Here is a 15146-nt window from a genome sequence, read left to right on the forward strand (position 1 = left end):
CTTAAAACGTACATTTATTGAATTATTCCAATTCAAACAACAAGCCTTCATCCACAGGCATTCATACAGTTTATCACTTAAGCAAATAGCCACATGGTAGGATGCTAAACATAATAAGAAAATCACACACAAATGAGATGCTAAAGCATAAAAACTCACAAATCGACCGGCGTCCCTCGAACAACTACAAAACAAAGTTAGTAAAATATGCATGATCTTATATACAGAATCCTAATGCAATTCACTCATGTGATGCACTAAAGATTCGGCTTCTAAAATATGGCATGTGAATCATCTCAATAACATGAGGTAGCGCATAGAATCACAGAAGAATTGATTAAATCCACACATGTAAATGTAGCCGAATCTTAATGCATGAGACATAAATGTAAAGTATGGATATGCATGGCATGTCAGATATATACATATGTACAGTTAGGGAAAGCGAGTAAAGAATGGGATAGAAAGAAGCGAGGTGGGGGAATTATTACAATCCTTTAAATATTACAAATCCAAATGAGAGAGAGGAGGGAATAATAAAATAAAATGAAACCTCACAAACACTCAAAAGAAAAAGAAGATAAAGAACTTCATCACTGGCACAGTCCACAGTCCACTACTTTTGTCCACTCCTCTTCTTTGGTCCATGCTCCTTTGTTTGTATGTTCTTTTCTCACATCAAGGAGATCTGCCCATGGCACTTAGAAGACAGAGAGAATCAGCCCATGTCTCAATGTGTGCTCTGTGGTCTGTGTGTATGGACTGTGATAGCCGAGAGAGAGAGAGGTTGATGTTAAGAGAGAGAACAATTGGAAGTGTGTGTTGAGTCCGTATCAGTGTGTATCTCTTTCCATTTTCAACACTCAAAAACAGCCGAGAGAGAGAGGAGGGTGAAGTCCCTCCTGTGTGTTTTGCTCAATCACCATCCAATCCCCTGCTGCCCAAAAATCTGTGTCTGTGTGAGAGAGTTCAAGTCGGCGGGGTTCTGCCGAGAGAGAGAGAGATAGCTAAAAAATGGTGAGCGACCGCATGTGTATGGATCTTCCCCTCTCAAAACCGTGTGTCTGTGTGTCTATCCTGTGTGCCGTGTGATCTCTACGGGTGTGTGTAGTGTGATAGCAGCCCCCAAAGAGAGAGGTGAGCTTGTGTGTGTGTGTGTATGTCAGTGTGCTATGTGTGATGCGTGTGCCGTGTGTTGATCCTTTTTCAATTGGTGTCCCCCGTGATGTCCATGGGTGTGTATGGATCTTGAGAGAGAAGAGTGTGAATGGTGTCTATGTGTGGCTGGTCTGTGTTGGGTGTGCTGGGTGTGTTCTGCCATGTGTTGGGTGTCTGACGGGTGTGTCTCGTGAGAGACCCAGCTAGAGAGAGGTGAGAGAGAGCCGTGTGGGTATGTGCTGTGTGTGAATGGTGTGTGTGTGCATGGGTAGTGTGTGGGTGATGAGTGTGTGTGGTTGTGTGCCATTGTTCCACCCGAGAGAGAGAGAAAAGAGGCCATGCAGCCTCTCAGAGAGAGAGGTGCCGAGAGGGAGAGAGATCAACCTCTTTGTGCATGTGTCACCTGGGTGTCTGTGTGTATGTGGTCTCTCTCTGCTGTGTAGTGTCTCCCCTCCCCCCTTTTGCTTCAAACAAGTTGGAAAATATAAAGATTGAGATTTTTTAATTGTTTATCATTCACCATGCCAACAATCATAAAAAATTCACACCCCTGGTGCCCACAGACCTCAATTATTCTGATGTTAGGTGTCTCCTCTCCACCCACTCTCATCTGCCCTCCTCTTTTTCAATTTCCTCCATCACTTTTCAAACCTACTTCACCGAATTATTTTCCACCCAAAACTTATCATCACAATGTCCACTCTGTTCCCCTTTGAATCCAGCAAAAACAAAATCCTTTCCCATCCAAAAAAAACCATTATCCTTATCTGACCCTCTCTTTTTTCTTTTCTTTATTTTCTTTTTCATTTTTTTATTTTTTGTTTTTTTTGTTTTTTTATTATTTTATATAAAAAAAAACACCTAAAAATGTGTACACACACATAAAATTAGATAAAAATTATAAAATACTACAAATTGATAAAATATTAGTGATATAAAATAATTTGACCAAAATGGGTGAGGTTTGGGATTAGAGCTTCAATTTGATTTTTCAGTTGAGAAATTCATAGAATGACATATTCTAATTTTTATCAGTGGGTGGTCAAAAGAAAATGCCCAAGTCTTAGGGCCGGTCAAAATGGGGTGTCTACACCTATCATTTCTTAGGCTCAAGGGAGTGCGATTCTCGACTCTCGGGCCACCAACCGAGCATCGCAATGCACGATGGCCGAGAAGCCAAGTTTGCACAATTCAATATCAATGAATGCACAAATAACACATAAGGGCCTTAAACTCTATCATGTATGATCAAGAGCGTCGGCGATCGAGAAATGAGGCACGTTTCATCACTTCAAGTATGAAACGTCCCTCGTTTCTTGTGTTTGGATTAACACCCAACCCAAACACATGCAATGCAACTCAAGCATGCCAAACACAATGCAAACAACAAGCATGCAAACATAATGCAATGCAACAAGCATGCAAACACAATGCAATGCGACAAGCATGCAAACACAATGCAATGCAACAACATTCCAACAACATGCTCAATGGAGTTAAACCGATTATGGACAGACATAAATCATGCCAAAACAGTGGCCAACACACCAAAACTTAAGCACAAACGGACCAAGAACACATGCTCATGTGATGGCTCATCAACTAGGCATAAGAGCACAACTCTCAAACATGATCAAGGAGTGACAAATGTGAGAGTGTAGCTACACTATATGCTCTGAAATATCATGTGAAATGATGTCAAATCATGTAAACAACATAAGCATAGTATGCAAGGATCCTTAAGCATTAAAGCTAGAGAAGGGGACTACAAAAGCGGCATGCAATACATGGTACAAACGGTTGAACTAGCCATAGATATAGCTCAAATAGGTCAAAACAAAGACCAAAACATGCTGAGATGGGAGATCAAAAATCTAGGCATGCATGCATACAAGTTAGGCCATAAACAAGGCATAAAGGCATAACCCTTAAAGGCACTCAAAGAGTGAAAGAAATGAGATCATGGCAATGCTATATGCTCTAAAATAACATGTTAAATGATGTCAAATCATGCACATGTCACAAATGAAGCATGCTATGGTGCTCAAAACCCAAGGCTAACAAGGCCAACAAGGCCAATTGCACTACAGCTATGCAATACATGAACCATATGGCCAAGACAACCCAAAACAGTCCTAGAGCATGTCAAAATAATGCTAAAACATGTATGGATTAGAGCTAATACATGCTAGCATAAAGGGCATGAAGCATGGAATATGCAAGGCCAATAAGAGGGATTACATTACACCTACGAAAACCAAGCATGAGATGACTTTACTAACAAAAATCAAAGTTGTATCATGGCAAAACAAGACCAAAAATACACTGATATGGCAGCCCAAAAGTCTAGGCAAGATGGCATACATATTAGCTCATGTTTAAAGCATAAAGCACAAACCCTCCAAAGCATCAAAAGAATGAAAGATGTGAGGGCATGACCACACTACATGCACTGAAATCACATACCAAATGATGCCAAATCATGCAAATAACCCAACCAGTGCATGCTAGTGACTTGGAAACTCAAAGCTAGTGAGCTAGAATGCACTATGGCTATACAAAGCAAGGCATGCTTGACCAAAACAACATAAAACAGAGCTTAAGCATGGTAAAGCATGAACAAAATCTTGCTGGAGTTGAGCCAAAAACATGCTAGAATGATGGTCAAAGCAATGATGCATGTTAGGCTTGTGAGTGGAATTGCACTACAAGTGCAAGGAGCATGCAAGAGGCTATCAAACCAACCCAAAATAGAGTTATACCATTGCAAAACAACACCAAGAACATGCTGAGATAGAACCAAAACATGCTAGAAAGGCATGCTACTTTGATGAGCTTCAAGTAGGATTACACTACACATACAAGAAGCATGCAAGGGGTGACCAAGACAACCAAAAATAGAGTCATGGTAGGTCTAAAAGGTCACAAAAAAGTGCTTAAACAAAGCTTCAAGAAGATAAGGCTACATGCTCCTTTGATGAGCCATTAATACAAACAAACAAGAGAATAGGAGGGGGGACAACCCCCTCCTATTTAAGACCTCAAAACACACTTTCCACCACTGAAATTCCTCTGGAATTCAGCGGTGAAGAGGCCAAATAAAGATGATCACAAAGGCTCAAAGTGATGGCCCAAAATAAGGCCAAACAAGGCACAAAAGGGGGTAGAACTCTCCCAACACCAAAGAGGCCTCAAACAAACATGTTAAGCACTTAAAATCAGGACTTTTTGCAGTTTAAAGTTAGGCCTAAATCAACATGAAAATAGGGCCAAAAGCTTAATAAAAAAAAAAGGTTTAAGGGGTTAGAAACTCACCCTTGTAGAACAACTTCAAAGCAGTAACTCCAGCAACCTTTTTTTGATCAAAACCAATCCAAAAACTCCAAAACTAGCTTTAAGGTGCCTCAGCTCCAAGAGTATGGTGTTTCACTATGTGTTTGTGTGCAAAAGTGTGAAGAAATGGCACTTTCAAACACAAATATGAAGAGAATGTGCAATATAGAGATAGATGATATATCTATAGCTTCTAAGCAAAATTCTGAACCTAAGGCAAGAGGGAGGAGGCTCCCTTATATAGAAAATCATGCAACAAGCTTGTTGAACAAGCTTTAGGCTCCAAGAAATTCCTCCATATGTGTATGGAGGATGCCTTCTGTGCCCAACAACTGGAAAGAAAATATCTGCAGGAAATTGCAGGAAAGTTGTCGAGCAATTGAAGTGGTCGGCCAACTACTTGCACTGGTCGGCCGACCAACACAAGTGATCTGAAAGGAGACCAAGTGGTCGGCAAGAGGGGGAAGGTGGTCTGCACCAAGAAAGCAAAGTGGTGACATGGCTGCCGACCACTTTTGGTGGTCCACAGGCCACTAAGACCAGTTGGCCGACCAGAAAACTGGCTGGCAGGTAGGAAAAGTGGTTTACAGGGAGAGAAACTGGTCTACAACCCCTATTCCACCCTCCAAGCAAGGAAAACAAGGTTTGTGCCAAAAACAAACCAAAAAGGATGCAAGACAAGAGTCCGCGGGTCAAAGCACACAGCCGAAAACCTCGAAAACTAGTCTACGGGCACCAAAAGTGGTCTACGAGGGAAAGGTGGTCTACGACCACAGAAAGTGGTCTACAAGACCTCTGTGTCCCTCTAGGCAAAAGCAACAAGGCATGGTTTGAAAACCAGGCAAAGAGGAGAACGTTAAGTGGTCCCAAGACAAGGCGCGCGACCGAAGGCTCCGAAAACCGGAAATTAGTCTACAAGAGGAAAAAGTGGTCTACAGACCTCTCTCCCCCTCCAGGCAAGGTCAACAAGGCTTGGTGCACAAACTGAGCCAAAACACAAAGAGTTCAGAGGCCTAGAGGCAAGGCACTCAGCCGAAAACTCCGGAAACCCAAAACGAGCACAAACTTGAGCGATCATCGAGCGCTCAATCGATGACGTCTGAGTCTTAAGGTCGGTCAAAATTAGGGTGTCTACAAATATATATATATATATATATATAAGTAGTTTTTTTTTCTTTTTTCTTTTTTTTTTATGTGGCATATTCTTAAAGCTTAATTTTTTTTTCTAAAATAACTACATTAATATACATGTTCCATTTACATATAAAATTCTACACAAACTTAATTTCAATTTTAATAACCAATTTTATATGAACTCTATTTGAGAAATATTTATTTTTCATTGTGCATTTAGTTTTATCATTGCTAGATTTCTTTTATATAGTTGACATTTTAATTTAATTATTATGATATTTGAATTTTTTTTATCTCAATATACAAATAAATAAATAAATAAGATAGAATGTGCTTAATTATGTGCATCATACGGATCAAATTAAATTTTTTTTATATTTTTATTTTTTGTCTACCTTGTTGATGTCTTAATATTAATTTATATTTAATTTTTTATTTAACATGAAATTATTTATTACAAAATATTTATATTTAATTTAAATTTTATATACTTCTGTGGAAGGATGAAAGTTTTCTCCATAGGAAAATCGAGATAAGCTACTCCTCCCAGTTCTCTGTAAAAAAAAATACCAAAATGTTAGTGATCTTCCCCGAGCAGAGTTGGTCGGAAGGACCCGTTGACGATTAAATCAGAATATGATTTGGACATGATATATTTGAAATGAAAAACTTAATTTGTATTTGTGTATTAATGCAATTTTTGTTTCTTACTTTTGTTGTCCTTGGTTCTCCCTTTTATAGTGTCGATACCTTGCATTTGGGTCGTTAGATGACTATCTTAATGCCATGGTACTTTATGCCCCCAGACATTGGTTGAGCAGCTGGACAAGTTGTCCTAATCTATAATTGTCAGAGCTGTTTTATTTTGGATGGCCTAGATTTAGTTCGGACACGAGCTCTCATCCTCGATCGTCGGATCTGACTTATCGGATGATCATGTTGTTACTGATCCCATATCCTTATCTCTATCAATTCTGATCTTCGTCATCAGTTACCAATGGATCCAAGGGCTTTTCTTTGTGTTGCAGATCTCCTCTTAGAAAGCGATCTTATTCAAACATTCTATCACGTGACTTTGTTCCTTTAAGATGGACCTATCAAGGGTTTGGGCCTAGCCCTTATTTGGAGCTTGCTTTGGCTGGGTTAAAATTCTTTGGGTCATATATCCATTCCCTTGGGCTCTAGGTCAACATTTTTACCCTCCACAATTGCCCTTCTTCGGCGTTCTCTTTCAACGAATTGCCAAAGGTACCCTAGCTGATTTTAGTTGGGTCCTGGGCTAACTACGTCATTTGTGACACGCGTCCGTTGAGTAACCTTATATTTAAATAATGACGCCTGTCATTTCCTCTTTCAATGCACTGTTTCGCTTCTGACATATTAATTAAAGAGTTTGCCCTTTTTCTTTTCGTCTTCCATCGCATCACATCTTCAGTCCTTATACACATCTCCTCGCCCTTCACTAGAAGTTATCGGTTCGCAACTGTTGTAAGTGCCTCCTCTTTCTTCTTGTGATTTCGTAATTTTTGTTTTCTTTTTTAAGTTTTTGTTTAGTTCAAATGAATCGATTGAGATCTTTTTTTGAATTCGAAGAGAGCATTGCTAGGTTTAGGGTTTTGTATAGTATTCCTGAAGACGTTATCGTCCGCCTTCCTACTTCCGACGATAGTATATCAAAAGGATCTGAAGAATGAATCCCCCTTCCCTTAATAAATATAGTGGAGAGGGGGAGTTAGATTCCCTCTTCATCCCCTTCTAAGAGAGGTGCTTCATTTTTATGGGGTACCTCCGTCATAGCTTTCGCCTAATTTCTTTAGTACAGTGATGGGGTTAGTAGCTTTGAATGACATTGTCGGGATCAACTTAGGTCTTTCTAAAATTAGATATTGTTATAATTTCGTTCCAACAATCAAAGAAAGAACAAAATTTTATTTCAAACCCAGGTCGGTCAAGCACCAACTTGTTCAGGTGCTTCTTGATTTTGGTAAAGACGTAAACGATGTGTTTGTAATAGTATAGGGGAATTGGTAATTTCCTCCTGGCGTTAATCGGATCCGACCCATCCCTAAGGTCATTGGCTGTCCAGGTTATAAGTTGTCTTTATTTGTTTGCCTTTGTGATTATTTGTCATGCCGTCTGGTTTTTCTAATATTTATGTATTCTTTGCCACAGCTCCCAAAGTTTTCACTCATCCCAGTGAGTGGGAAGATTAAGTAAACCTCTCTCTCTTTTGCGGCGAGCTTGGTCGTACAAAGGACCACCAAAACAGCAAGGACAAGGTTGGGCTGCGCATGTCTTACTTGTATACATTCCTTACTATGAAATGGTAACAGCCACTGACGACATAGATCTTGGTGCCGACGGTGGTTTCGATTTTTACATTTTTCCTCACTTGCGAGAGAACATCGAGAAGGTCGCTCCTGAAGAATAACCTCAAGAAGAATCATCCAATTCGGAGGCCACAATAGCCGACACCATGCCGCCAAAGAACTTCCTGGAGATTGCAGTGAGCAGCAACGTCTGCTTCTCAGACGTCTTCTGATCTTGCAACCACTTATCGGTCCCAACATTCGCCGATTGTCATAGTGGAGGATTCTCTCCTCCCCTATAGTGGTTTCTACTAACTTTGTCCCTCCTCTTGCCAAAGATTAGGCAAACATCCCGTTGATCAATCGACCAAAGTATGGAAGAAAAGCCGAACTGATCCTTCAGCAACTACCACCATGTCGTCTCCAGCCTCCACCTCTGAGCGAGCAATTGCTGCCTCCCCGATCACTCTGATACGTGCCTTAAAAGATCGGTAACTAACGAATGCAGATTCGACCATGGATAGCACTGAAGTTGTTGTTGTCATTGTTCGCAGCTCTATTTTACCGGTTGATGCCATACACTTAGCCGAACAGTAAGACATTGCCATTTTTTCTCAGGGTTTGCACTTTCATTAGTAGTGAGTACTTGTGTTCCCTTCTCTTTGTTTGATTGTGTTTCTATGTTTCTCTTCAATTTTTTGAAATAGATTGAATGGTTTTATATAGGGTATGTTCTCTACTTATGAGGCCATGGTGTGCCATAATAGATTGGTCAAGGCCGCTGATAATATGAGGGCATCCAATGACCTGCTGGTTGAGAAGACCAAAGAGCTTAAGCAGCGAGTAACAAACATAGAGGGAAATGTAGCAGATATTGATTCAAAGCTTCAAGCCATGGATTTAAAACTAAAATCTATGGAACAAGATATTAGATCTTTGAAGGCAGAGAAGGAACAACTTGCCGATGTACTGGCTCGTCAAAGGATAACCTAACGTATGTAGTAAAAGCGGCAAAAGAGAAAGGGTGCAATGAGGCCACCGCCGTATATAAAGTGCAATTCGCCAAACTTGAGAATATGCTGTTTGAGGATGGCTGGACATCGGCACTTGAGGTGGCAAATGTTTCGGTGGATTTCGAGTTGAGGAAGAATGTGCCTTATCCACACCTTAAAGTTGTCGAACATCAAAATGCCGCTGAAGGAATAGAAACTGGCAATACTTAGGAGGAGGAGTTTGTTTTGATAAAGACTATGTATCAGAATTTCGCTTTATAAATCAGTAGATTTGTGTTGATGAAATGGTCACGTTGTTTAAGTATGAATGTTTGCCGAAGTACCATCCCTTGGATAGGTTTTAATGGAGGATCCTTGTGGATTTGTTCCTTGATCAAAGCAAGAGATTGGCAGAACATGGATCCGTTCTTTGCTTAGAGCAGGAGATCGGCATATCATTTAGTCGATATACTATCCCTCGAATAGGTTTTAGGATAGGACCCTTACGAATCCATTCCTTGCTTTAGAGCAAGAGATCGACATGACATCTAGCTGATATACTATACCTCAGATAGATTTTAGTGGAGGACCATCATGGATCCGTTCCTTACTTTAAAGCAAGAGATCGACATGACATCTAGCTGACCTACTATCCCTTGGATATGTTTTTAGAGAGGACCATCATGGATTCGTTCTTTGCTCAGAGTAAGAGATCAGTATAATATCCAACCGTTGTACTATCCCTCGGATAGGTTTTAGGTGAGGATCCTGATGGATCCACTCCTTGCTTTAAAACAAGATATTGGCATGACATCTAGTCGATCTACTATCTCTTGGATAGGTTTTAGGAGAGGACCCTCACGGATTCGTTCTTTGCTTTAGAGTAAGAGATCGACATGACATCTAGCTGATATACTATCCCTCATATAGGTCTTACGAGGGGACCCTCATGGATCCATTCCTTGCTTTAAAGCAAGAGATCGACATGATATCTAACCGATCTACTATCCCTCGGATAAGTTTTAGGAGAGGACCCTCACAACTTCGTTCCTTGCTTTAGAGCAAGAGATCAACATGACATCTAGCCGATATACTATCTCGCGAATAGATTTTCAGAGAGGACCCTCATTGATTCGTTCCTTACTTTAAAGCAAGAGATCGGCATGACATCTAGCCGATCTACTATCCCTCAAATAGGTTTTTAAGAAAGGACACTCTATCACGACCCGAACCCACCCCTATGGATTTAGCATCATGACCGGCCAGTAATCCTTGGATTACCAAAGGCCTCCTGACAGATTAACATATATTAAGGGGCTGCGGAAGCGAATGTACAAAACATACAAAGTCCATTGAGTTGTGAAGACGTACATGGGACAGATAATTTAAATACTTTTTTATAGACGTGTGAGTGATGACAAAGGATACAATATTGACACCTCACTCTATCCATATGTTATCAGAAATCTTGTCCAAATATCACATAGTATAACATAGCCTAATACGTTTACAAAAACAGCCATAAAAACTTGACTTCATCTGGAACCTCCTCAGGAGGCGCAAGGGTTGGCTGACAAAAACAAAACTTAGGCCGTCAACTCTCGGCCTGGTCGTGTGCATGTTCACCTACATACATAATCTAAATAGGGAGCTAAAGCCCAGTAAATAATAACACAGTAAAGACTTTAATGAATGATGTCCCATAACTATGGCTGAAACTAAAATTCATATTCATATTCTTATTCTGGGCATAAATAGAATTCAGAGTTCATGTTTAGTCTTACATAATACATCCATCAGCGTTGATAGATCACACACAGAATATCTTAAATCATACTTGTCAGTTCTATGTAAGAACCTCCGGCCGAGTAAGAATAACTTGTCAGTCCCATGAAGGGACCTCCGGACTAGGAACTTATAAACTTGTCAGTTCCACTAAGGAACCTCCAGCCGGGCATAGATGGCTTGTCAGTCCCATAGGGGACCTCTGGACCGGGAACTTGCATATACTTGAATCATGGCATTATGTCATAATTGCTTGTTAGACTTGGACAATCATTCATAGCATAAAAGATAACGTTTCATAAAACAGTTCTTAATCCGTGAGCAGAAAATAATTTACTTGAACATAACTTTACTAAGTTATTACTCATAGATAATAGGCATCGTAAGTAGGCAATTTGGCTTCCCTGTGGTGCTAGACCTACATAGTTACAAAACGAACATGGTCCGAATTACACACCCATAGATGATAACTTAGCCCTAACTTTATTTGGTGTGCTTCTACTTCATTACCCTCATTATGGGGACTTAATCATGGCCTAGGAATGCCTAGGATGGAATGAGAATGCAAAAATGCAGTAAAAACAGTTCTCAAATTTTACTGAAAATAGGGTCCACGCTTGAGCGTGGATTTCCCCACTCGAGTGGACATGCAAGATGTGAAGGTTCACTCGAGCGTGACTTCCATTGCTCGAGCAGACTACAAACTTTGGAAAAAGTACTGGTTGCATGTTTTTCATGCTCGACGGACGCTCGATCCCCGCTCAAGCGTGAGACTCAGACCTTCGCTCGAGCGGACTGAAAACATATGAACTTCTGGGTATATGCATTTCACGCTCGAGCGTGACTCACGTCGCTCGAGCGTGAAGTCCCCCGCTCGAGCGTGGATCAAATTTTTAGAATTTCCAGATTCGATCTTCAAGCTCAAATTCAACTTTTAAAGCATCACATCTCATTTTTCTAGGCCAAAACTTGAGAAAATACATGAAATCCTTTAAAACAACATGAATTAAAGATCATTTCAAGAAATGATGGCTCATTGGCTTGCCATTCAACTTGAAACTCAAGAATAATTCATGAACATAACATGCATGCAATTCTTTGAACCGAAGCTCCTCAAAACATGATCAAATGTTACAAAACAACACGAAACTCAATGATTTCCCAAAATTGAGGTGAATTCAAGACATGCATGAGAGAATTCTTGAAAATCAACTTCAAAATGCTATGAAACATACATGCATGCATGATATGATCTATGTTCTCTCATTATTTTTTTGTTCATCCTAAATTACTCAACTTAATCCTCAGGAATCCATGTTTTGACATACAATTACATAATCTAGGTGTTGAATTCATACCTCAACCTCTCGATGAAGCTCTAATTGGTGAATTCTCTAAGGTTCCTACCCAATCTTCTTGAATTCCCTAGCAATTCTCCTTTCCTCTTGCTTTTGATTTCAATTCTCCTTCCCTCTCTCTCCCTCTCACGTTTTTTTTTTTTTTTTTTTGCAGAATTGGCTCAAAGGTGTATGTAAGTGGATGAGAAGAGGTGAGTGGACTCATAAAAGAAATAGTGTTTAATTAGCTAAAGTCATAGGCAATTAAGTGGGATTAAATTAATCTTATTTAACTGTTCCGAAAAGAATTTCAATTGAACCTACCATACGGTCCTAAAAATTCCAATTAATACATAAATCAGATCAATTTCTGTATCAGATGCCGATAAAGCCTTCAATTTGTAATTCGAAACTAAAACATGTACAGATCTATCTACGATGAACAGATAGAGACACAAAAATAATGCAATGCACATGTAATTAACTCACGATCTCTTCTTAATTACTTGTTAGGCACACTTAAGCATGAATTAACGTTAATTAAGGGTTGGGTTTGTTACAGTCTTCCCCCCTTAAAGAGTTTGGTCCTCTAAATTCGAGTTATCTTCAGTCTGGAAGAACACTGGATCTAAAGGAAATAGTTCAGGGTATCTTTCCATCTTGTCTTCTTCTGTCTTCCAAGTTACATAAGTTCCTCCATGATTCTGCCAATCGACCTTTACCAAAGGGATTTCTTTGTTCCTCAATCTTTTGATCTGGCGGTTCACAATTTGCATTGGCCTTTCCTCATAGGTATAGTCATCCTTTAGAAGTACATGAGTTGGTTCTATCACATGAAATGGATCTCTCAAATACCCCCGAAGCATAGATACGTGAAAAACATTGTGCATATGCTCCATTACCGGAGGTAGGGCCACTCGATAGGTTACTGCATTGATCTTCTTAAGAATTTCATATGGCCCAATATACCTCGGTGCCAACTTGCCTTTTACTCCAAATCGCGTTTGACCCTTCATCGGAGTTACCTTAACAAATACGTGATCCCCGACTTCATATTCCCTATCTCTTCTTCGGATATCGACATAACTCTTTTGGCAGCTTTGTGCAGTTTTTAGACGTTGCTGAATCAGATTCACTTTCTCAGTCGTTTCTTGCACAAGTTTCGGTCCCAACAATGGTCTGTAGCCTACTTTGGCCCAGCAAATCGGAGATCAACACTTCCTACCATATAACGCTTCATAAGGAGCCATCTCAATGCTTGAATGGTAACTGTTGTTATACACAAACTCAGCCACTGGCAAGTAGGTCTCCCAGTTTCCTTGGAAATCTAACACGCACATTCTGTGCATATCTTCCAAGGTTTGGTTGGTTCGTTCAGTTTGACCATCTGTTTATGGGTGATAGGTGCTACTCAACCTCAGTTCTGTTCCCAAAGCCTGTTGCAAACTCTGCCAAAATCTTGACACAAACTTTGAATCTCTGTTAGATACAATAGACACTGGCACCCCATGTAATCTCACAATCTCATTCATATAAATATGGACCAATTTGTCAGCATTGTAAATAGATTTAACAGGTAGAAAATGGGCAAATTTCGTCAAACGATTAACTATAACCCAAACAGAATCCATACCTCGAGAAGAGCGAGGCAGTCCTACGATGAAGTCCATGGTTATGTGCTCCTATTTCCATTCTGTTATTGGAAGCGGCTGTAACAAACTAGCAGGTCGTTGATGTTCAACTTTAACTTGTTAGCAGTGTAAACATGTAGCCACAAATTCTGCAATACACTTTTTCATTCCCGGCCACCAGAAGTTCTGTTTCAAATCATGGTACATTTTCGTGTTCATGGGATGCATGGCAAATTTCGAATTGTGAGCTTCAGACATAACACGTTTCCTCAGGTCACAACAGTCAGGTACACAAAGATGATTCTAAAATTTCAGCACGCTATTCTCAAAAACAAACCCCGGCCTCGGTTTTGAATCAAATTCATCTACAATCTTTTTCAGGGACTCATCTTCAAATTGCTTTTCTTTGATTTCTTTAATGATTGCAAGTTGGGTAAAAATGGCAGCTAGGATCCCACCTTGTTCACGTATCATAATTTCAATTTCATTCTTTTCCAGGTCATATAACAATTCCCTCTAACCGGTAAGCAAACATGACAAATTCCCTACTGATTTCCAGCTCAAGTCATCTGTTATAGTGTTAGCCTTGCTTGGGTGGTACAAAATCTGTAAATCATAGTCTTTAATTAGCTCTAACCATCTCCTTTGTCTCATGTTTAATTCCTTTTGGGTGAAGAAGTATTTCAAACTTTTATGGTCGGTATACATCTCACAAGTTACCCCACACAAGTAGTGACGCCAGATTTTCAAAGCAAACACCACAGCTGCTAGTTCAAAATCATGAGTCGGGTAATTCATTTCATGTGGTCGGAGTTGCTGAGAAGCATAGGTAATTACTCTCCCATTCTGCATTAACACACAGCCCAAACCTTTGTAGGAAGGATCTGAAACCCATCAGTACCATTGGGCAGAGTCAAAATCGGTGCAGTTAATAATCTAGTCTTCAACTCCTGAAAGGCTGACTCTCGTTGATTATTCCAATCAAATGTCACATTTTTCTGAGTTAACTGGGTCAATGGCATAGCAAGTTTTGAAAAGTCTTTCACAAATCTTCTGTAGTATCCTGCATGTCCCAGAAAACTTCTAACTTCTGTTACATTTGTAAGTCTAGGCCAATCCACAATAGCTTTAATTTTCTGAGGGTCAATAGAAACACCAGCCTTATTGACTACATGCCCCAAGAATGCTACACTGTCAAGCCAGAATTCACATTTGGACAATTTAGCATATAATTTCTTTTCTCTCAAAATCTGTAACGTAGTTCTTAGGTGGTTCCCATGTTCTTCCCTGTCTTTAGAATAAATCAAAATGTCATCAATAAATACAAAAATGAATTCATCGAGACATTGTTTGAAAACCCTATTCATTAGGTCCATAAAAGTCGCAGGTGCATTTCTCACCCCAAAAGGCATTACCAAGAATTCGTAGTGTCTATATCTAGTCCTGAATGCGGTTTTCTCTACATCT

The 15146-nt window shown here is 39.9% G+C and overlaps 1 protein-coding gene across 1 annotated transcript in view; it reads right to left on the minus strand.

The window, feature by feature from the left end:
• The window catches only part of LOC114283890 (uncharacterized), a 167821-nt gene that overhangs the window by 84227 nt on the left and 68448 nt on the right, over window positions 1-15146 (minus strand). The window lies entirely within an intron of this gene.

Source organism: Camellia sinensis, chromosome 11, assembly GCF_055761805.1.
Source record: "Camellia sinensis isolate YWXY chromosome 11, ASM5576180v1, whole genome shotgun sequence".
Classification (NCBI taxonomy): domain Eukaryota; kingdom Viridiplantae; phylum Streptophyta; class Magnoliopsida; order Ericales; family Theaceae; genus Camellia; species Camellia sinensis.